Source organism: Montipora capricornis, unplaced genomic scaffold, assembly GCF_036669925.1.
Source record: "Montipora capricornis isolate CH-2021 unplaced genomic scaffold, ASM3666992v2 scaffold_66, whole genome shotgun sequence".
Taxonomy (NCBI): Eukaryota; Metazoa; Cnidaria; class Anthozoa; order Scleractinia; family Acroporidae; genus Montipora; species Montipora capricornis.
Window position 1 is genome coordinate 1 of NW_027180260.1, and position 8,295 is coordinate 8,295.

General features: G+C 36.2%; 1 long non-coding RNA gene across 1 annotated transcript; it reads right to left on the minus strand.

Annotated features, from left to right (window-relative positions):
* Positions 1–259: 259 nt before the first annotated feature.
* Positions 260–2,842, minus strand: LOC138036908 (uncharacterized). Its single transcript, XR_011130046.1, has 3 exons — positions 2,735–2,842; positions 1,889–1,968; positions 260–464 (listed from the first exon to the last, which is right to left on the minus strand). It is a non-coding gene; the product is annotated as an uncharacterized lncRNA (long non-coding RNA).
* Positions 2,843–8,295: the final 5,453 nt, after the last annotated feature.

Consider the following 8,295-nt stretch of genomic DNA (forward strand, 5'->3'; position numbering starts at 1 on the left):
TTATCGACGTGCAATCCAATCATCGTTTTCGTCGAAAGAAACGTGAATGCCTAAAAAATGATCACAACTCGTTTGGGCTCGCCTCTGATTAGCGGGAGAAAGCAACAAGCCGTCATTGGGCAAAAAAAAAGCCCAAGGAACTAGAGAAATGCAATATTTGCCGCAAACATCCAACTCTTACGGACGTGTAGACAGACCATATCACGTTTTACGATACGCCTTAAACTTACCCTCCCTTGTAAATGTGAGATCCATTTCAGTGTGGTCACTGTCCGAAGTCGTTCTTAGCGATGACACCGTCGGGCGTTTGTCCATTGTAATCCACACTTTTGATTTGTCTGCCATTTGCCCAACGACCATGTGCAAACCAATCTCCGCTGTGTTATTTGAGAGAGTGAATGTTCCCTCGCCGTCTACGCCATGACCAGTGATATTGAATGAACCATCAGCTGCATTGAGTGACGCTAAAGTAATAATCATAGCAGCAACGTCACCCTTTTGGTATCAATGCTCACCCAGAGATTTTTTTCTCTTTCCTTCAGTTTTGTTTTGTTAGAAATAGGTAGGAAATGTTTAGAACTGAAGGGACACATCGTATTGATATCAAAATTAGCCTTGAATCTAACTGATTACCCTGTATTTCTTGACATTAGTGGAGTTGCGTGCGCCCATTTCGGTGACTGTAGGGCTAACTCTCAGAAGGATTTCAGGGTTGGATTCTAGCACTACAAAAAGAAACTATTTAAAATAACTGACCTGAGAGCCTTTCAAATTCATTTAGCCTTGTTAACAGAGAAAATTAACAAGATAACTTTTACGTTATTTTCAGTATCTTCAAGCGAATATTACCGGAAAATAATCAGCATTCCGAATCGAGGGCTAACTTTGGTCATAGCCGTTTTATCCAATCGTTAAAAGTGACCTACTTGGCAGAAGAGATACCTCTTTCGTATACCTTCCATTGACAAATGGTACCCCTTTCGTATACTTTCCATTGGAAAATAGTACTCCTAGCTTTCAGTCATAAGGTATGTGTGTTCGAAATATTTTAATGAAAGGCCCTTTTAAATACTAAAATGACAGATTTCCCTACTGTTTCATATACTTCGACTTGTGAAATCTCTACCCTTTCATATACCTGAAGTGTGAAAAAGGTATCCCTTCCGGGCGGAGCCTCTTCGTATAGGCCATTATAGGGAATACCCTGTCCCCTCCCCCCGGGAATCAATAAAATCGAATTGAAAAGCATTCTGTAGAGCCAGGTAGGCCGAACTGTTGTCTATAGCCTATTAAATTGTATGTCAATCACAGGACGCGACCATGCGAGAGACACTATAAGTTAATAATGTGGAAGTAAAATCAGAAAGCAATGATTAAAGTTTTGCTGCAAATGCTGCGAAATGCAAATGAATTTTCCACCCTCATCTACCATAGATTTGCGATTGAAAAGCAAATGGAAAGGATATTTTTTTTAGTGTACTTACCAAAAAGGTAACCGGTTGGAGAAAGAAAATGATCATAGGATAAAATAGAATGAAATATGAAAATAAAAAACGGGTTGAAAATTATTGTAAGGCTCTTCCAGTGATTTTTTTCATTTTGCTGAGATACATCTCACCACCTTCATTGCTGACAAGAGATATGCCAAGGAAGAAAGAAAGAAAGGAAGCCCCAATGTAGGAGTCTGTAAACTGTTTCTAGGGTAATTGAAACCAGAGTTGGTGATTGGTTGATTTAAACTACAAGTTTGAATGTGATTGGCTTGTCGAATAGTCCGATAACAACAATCGAGGAAATAGTAATTTTTATGATCATTCACATAAAAATCAGATAATCATAGGGTAATAAAAGAAAGTAAAAGAACTATTAATGATACAAATTAACTCACCTCCGCATGTAACTTTTAGCAAGGCCGAAACAAAAATTGACTCTATGATAAGGAGATGGATCGTGATCTGTTTCATGTTCCTAAAAAGATCAGTGATCAATTCATGTGAACATTGCGAATTTCAAGTCATGCAGCCACGCGTGACAGTTGTTGCAAGTGTATATGGAAAAGATTTATGTGGCTATTCTTTTTGACATTCAAATGTGTTGGCAATTTAAACATAAGAACCCATCGGTTTCATGATGATGATAATGGTTATGACGACTTTGGTGATTATTATTATTATTATTATTATTATTATTATTATTATTATTATTATTATTATCATTATTATCATTATTATTATTAGGAGGAGGAGGCGGAAGGAGAAGATGATCAAAAGTATGTCACATGCCAATCTTCGTCATCATCAGTGGCATCATCATCATCATCATTATAATCACGTTTACCTCTTCGCTTATTTCGTTCATACCTGATACAGTTATACTTGCTTAAAAGACATTTGTTTGGTTATTTCTCTTTTGCTAAGATGACAGCGTATAGGTTGTTTATTTAAATAAATAAATGCGTTCACCCAATTTATTCTATGAATGGATTCTATTCATTTCCCGCTAAAAAGAAAATGCCTGGATTTATTTCTGACAAATCTCTTATTACCCGTTTATCCATATTGATGTTTATACGCGGCTAAAAAATTTAGCACACTTTTCAATTTTCCATTCCATAGAAATGGAATTCGTAAAGCAATTGGAATTCGCAAGGCTGGGCAAATTCTATTGTGAAATTAAATAATTTTTATTTGGAACGAAAAAGACCTTTATCCTTGTTAATGATACCAATTCTTACCTTCAATACCTTGGCAATGCCTTCGTGGTTTAAACAATTAAGAGTTATAATTACGTAAACACGAAGCGTATAGCCTTCGTTTCTTAACGTTTCCTACAAGACAAGAACTGTTGTGCGATCCGAAGGTCATCGTGTCGACCATTCCCCGCGTTGCGGTCGTCTCGCTTGCTCGTCCGTTTAAGACGTTCAGCAGGTGACTATGTGTTAATCGTGTTGGAGAAGCTTTCAATTAAGAGTCAAAAGCAATATCTCGTTTTCGATTGCTAATGAGTGAGCTCTGTGATTTGTATTTTAAATTGGGTTTATTTTTTCATTAATGAGAAGTAAAATCAGGCCATTTGCGACGTATACGAGGTAATTTTCCCGCCATGACAAGAACGTAAGGACTTTCAAACTTTGGAGTAATTTTTTTTAATCATTACCGGCCACGACTTAAGTTCTTTGTTTAAGTGGATCGTGGTTCAATTTTAATTTTGTAGCTTCGATGGATGATTTTGATTTTGTATAATGATAATTAGAACGATAAGTCAAATAAAGAGTTTTAAGAAAACAAAAAAATTATATTAATTAATATAATTACGGTATGTTTATTTTTGTCGTACCCATCGCTGCTATAGTCAATTGGTCTTATGCATGTAGTAGCTAGCAGTCCCTTGTTTTATTAAAATTGCAGGATTAGTGAGCTAACGATTTCCTTGAAACTCGTATGCAGACAGAGTATGTTGTTAAGGGAAGCGGCGACAAAGCTAAGGATAACTCAAGTGTTCGACCGAAGGGTGTTGGCCTGTACTACTTTCAAAACTGGAGAGTTCAGTAAATTGAAACGACTACAGCAAGCAAGCAAGCAGAATACGAATTGATATAATTACAGTTCAGGCCCGTAGGCAGGTTCTTGATTTGTGGGCGGGTGCGATCCAAAGAGGATTCTCTAGGGGGGTCCGGAAGCATTTTCTTTTCTTTTTTTTAACATTTTATCATATTACACCTTAGTTTTAAACTATGAATCCGAGCTATATATCGAAACTACGCTATCTATATATGTTAAACACAAAACATCCAAACTACACTACACATTTAAGCTATACGCGCTACATACTTCAACATATTACAATGCTACATTATTAGTTACGTTGGGAGTTGGAGATGATAGCTCACGCTCCATTATGGGTAAAAAGTAATGCAAATTTTAATTATGAAGGTGGTCAGGTGTTTGTTATTTTTCCTCGCAATGAAATCCTCGATTTGGTGCGTTGTTTTGCATTTTGATTCTAATAGGGCAATAGTGTAGGAAATGTTGAAATTTGCTTAACTTTGAGCAAAAAGTAAGGTATTTGCTCTCAAGTATAATATAGTTAACTAGAATACTGTCATCATCATTATCCGCAGAAAAAAGCCCAAATAAATTAATTTTAATTTGGAACTTTTTAGAGATTAACTTTTGTGATTTGAGGAGAATGTTTAACTCATTCCAAAAGAAAAAAAGAAGACTAGTGTTCAACTGTCTCCAGTTCTTTATTACAGAAATAACATGAAGGGGAATCGGCTAAACGTTATTTTAAAGGGCTAAACCAAATTTGAAGAGAATAATAAAGACGTTGTTATTTTCTTTGCCTTTAAAATAACGTTGAATACAAAGTTACGAGAATTTTAAGATAAAATACTTTAAGTGAAGCTATGATCTTCGCAGTTATGAACGCAATTTTTACAATTGCATAGAGAAGCCTGAAAAATTCAGGACTTCAACGGGGTTTGAACCCGTGACCTCGCGATTCCAGTGCGAATCGCGAGGTCACGCGTTCAAACCCCGTTGAAGTCCTGAATTTTTCAGGCTTCTCTATGCAATTGTAAAAATTGCGTTCATAACTGCGAAGATCATAGCTTCACTTGATTTCATATCCGCAGTTCATATATGATTCATATCATATACCATTTCATCATAAAATACTTTGTTACTTGAAATTAGCGTCAGCCTATACAAGATCTTAGGTAAAGTAAACGATTTAATACTTTGCACTTTTCCAATCAAGGTTAATCCTCTCCAACTCCATCTTTTACCAATTGTTTTAATGATTTTTCGATTGATTCAAAATTTAATTTATAAAACATTGATGTATTATAAGTAAAGTAAACACCTAGAATTTTACATATCTCTTAAATTCACAAACAACTAGTTCTAAGCTACTCGCAGTCTCTATAGGAGAGACTCAGTTTTATCGTGGTTAATCTTAAGGCCAGTATGTGTCCCGAATAAATTAAGAACATTAAAAAGAGTAAGATAAGACTGTTTGTCTCGTAAAGGCTGTCATATATTCAGAAAAAAATTGCTAGTTTAATTTCAATTCCCCTTAAGGTTATTCGTTTTATCTTGTTTTTATTCAATGATTGCTTCTCGTGGAAATTGCTAACAATTCGAGAACTATAATAAAAAGAGATGGCGATAAACTTCTCGTTTAACCTGGAGGATGGGGTGAGACAGCCATTGTTAAATGCGCAACTCGTTATATTCTTGTAAAATATCCTAATCCAGAAAGTCTAACCTAAGAGAGTCAAATGCTTTTTCAAAACCGATGGCAGAATTATGCCTATACATCCCTCCATTTCCGTAAAGTCCATGATATCGTTAATTCTTCTAACCGCATCACAAAGTGTACGTCCTTTCACAAATGCATTTTGATCGTGATGCATTATATATGGTAGGACCTTTTCTAATCTTTTTGCGATAGCCTTCGAGCCAATTTTAACGTCTACATTTACATGAGAAATTGGTCTCCAGTTTTCATTAAGTCTTCTGTCACTATCCTTTTTTGTATTAAGGTTATAACAGCTTCTTTTGTGGGTTCGATAGTTCGCCGTCATCATAAGAGTAAGTTAATGAGTCCACCAACAAATTACCAATCTCTGGCCAAAAAAAAAAAAATAAAACTCTTTGGAGAATGCGTCATTCCCAGGGGCTTTGTTATTTTCAAAAGTAGAAAGGAATATAAAACATGCAGAGTATGTTAACTGGCCATCACATATTTTCCTCATATCATCATTTAATTTGAGGAGGTTAAGGAGTCCTCCAGGAACGAGCAGTGAATAGCATCAGTCTGAATCTCTGTCTTTTCGTCATAAAGACCCGAAAAAAAATTGTGAACTTCTTCCAGTATGTTATTCGCGTCTGTTATCTATAAACCATCTGGGTTTAGCAACTTCCTAACAAAACTTTTCTTTTTATTATGGTTTTCTAAGTTAAGAGAATATTTTTTGTTCCTTTCACCTTTTTCATACCACTTTGCGCGCGATCGAATTTTTAACCCCCTCACCATATAATCATGGTCTCTTTCGTAAACCGTTTTACAGGGTTCAACGTTTTCGAGGTTCTCGGGAGAAGGCGCCTCGCATTCTCTTAGTTTTCCTTCAATTTGGCCGTATCCTACTTTTCCTTGCATTAGCTTTTACTTTACTACATTTAATACTATCTCGACGAATATTATACTTTATATAATCCCATTTGTTGTAAAGCTCCACAAAAACGCCTTGGTTCCTCTGGACTTTATCTAACAATAAATTATTTTAGAACTTCATTTCTTAGGGATTCGTTTTTTATTCGATTTTCCAATATTGGGAATGCTATTCCTGGTGATATCAAAGCAGAAACTACTTTGTCTTCTTTTAAAGCTAAGCTTAAGTCATTCTGTTTTGTCAGGTTATACCAGATTTTGGATGGAAATAATGTTCGTACTTTTAAATTAATCTGTCCTAAATTAAATATCGCAAAGATAATATTTTCTGTGTTTGCTCTTGTTGATATTGATACTTTTTTTTCATATGCTTTTCATTTTGGGCTGGGTTGGGTATTCTAGTTTTTAGGGGTCGGGTTTTGGGGTGTAAATACCTTATAGGGGACTTAAGTGTCCTATTGTATGTAACACCCACCTTAGGGTGAATCTTTTTATTTAAAAAAAAAAAAAAAAAAAACTTATTTCTTCTAGCCATAGAGGAAAATTGTCGCGCATTCTCTGGACAAAAATGGGGTGGTGTTGTAGACTGTTGTTAAACTTCCAGAAGGAGGGACCCCTAGGCTGATCAGCCATGGAATCCACCTCAAGAATGATAGCAGAGTGATCTGCTTTAATGCTAGTAACGGGATGCATCCGTGAAGCATACACTGGGTTGCCTGTGGTACGTGTTACAGAAAATCAGAAGGCACTGAATTGTGTGGTATTGAAATACAGCATTCCAGTCTCAGAAGAATAACAAATAAAAGAGAAGCGAGAAATATTGGCTTCTGGGCTGACATGTTGATAATTTTCAAGTTCCCTCACAACTTCTTTTCACCACAAGTGTGCCCTCTGAGCATCTGACAGCTTTGTAATACTAAACTTCACTGAAGTTTACCTCTGTTCAGCGGGGTTAGTGTTAGGATGGGAGACCAAAACAATAAACCCCTCATAAAAAACAAAAGCATCTGACCGAAAATACTATTAACGCTAACAAATGCGAACTCAGCAAGGTACAGATTTTGTTAGCTTGCTTTATGCAAAACAAATATTGATGAAAAAGCAAATAACTATTGATGCACAGCTTTTAGAAAGAGCAGAGGGAAGTTTCCGGGACGGTCGATCGAGAATAAAATATTTACGATATGAAAACAACATTAATTTTGAACCGTGAATATAGAATATAAAAAGTTACGATCAGCGACAAACATTTTGAGAGATTTTTGCTACGTTCAAGTAAATTGCAAAATCGAAAGTGACATGGCCGGAATTCAGCGGGTGCCGTGATTAAGCTACCGCGGCATGTTTACTCGCCAAACAGTGAAGCATCTGAGCCCAATGATGGCAAGATACCGGGTTTCTTTTTCTGTCAAGTGTTATAAAGTTTGACAATGAAATGAGCGAAGTCAAAACAAAGATCACAATCGCCCAACTCTTGTTTATGCAAAGTCAAAATTTACTCTCCAAGACGCGTACGACGTTATTTATCACCAGGTAATTCCATCATTTTGGAAATAGCTGCTACTTTCTTATTCATCTGCGTCACAATTTTTCACTGATTTTGGGGCTCATTTTGTTGAAACTCAAGCACGCTTCCAACAGGCCTGTGAACCCTTCCTGCTTACAGAGCAATACTAAAAAACTTCTCCCATATCACATTTGAACCTTAAGCTCGAAAATTCAATACACAACATGATATTATAATTCACAAAGGCAGAAAATACCACAGAATCCTTTTCCAGCGAAAAATTTATTGAAACAGACAACATATTTGCTCTTAGAGGCGAAAACCTCTTCCTATTTCATTCGTGAAGACAAGAAACTCAATCGTGTCAAGTTACCATGTACTTCAGGTAAATACAGCTCACTTTGATTTCGTATCGACGGGCGATAGATTGTTGTCGAAGTCCAGTACTTCTTTGCTTTTGAGATTCCTGCCTAGTTTATCCAACTGACTTTCCATTATTGAGCTCCATAAGGGTATATTTTGTTTAAGGATCCACTAAAACGCCATTCGCGTTACATGACTTTCGACGCCATTGCAGGCTAAGTTAATGATTTTACTGTGTCCACCAGAGA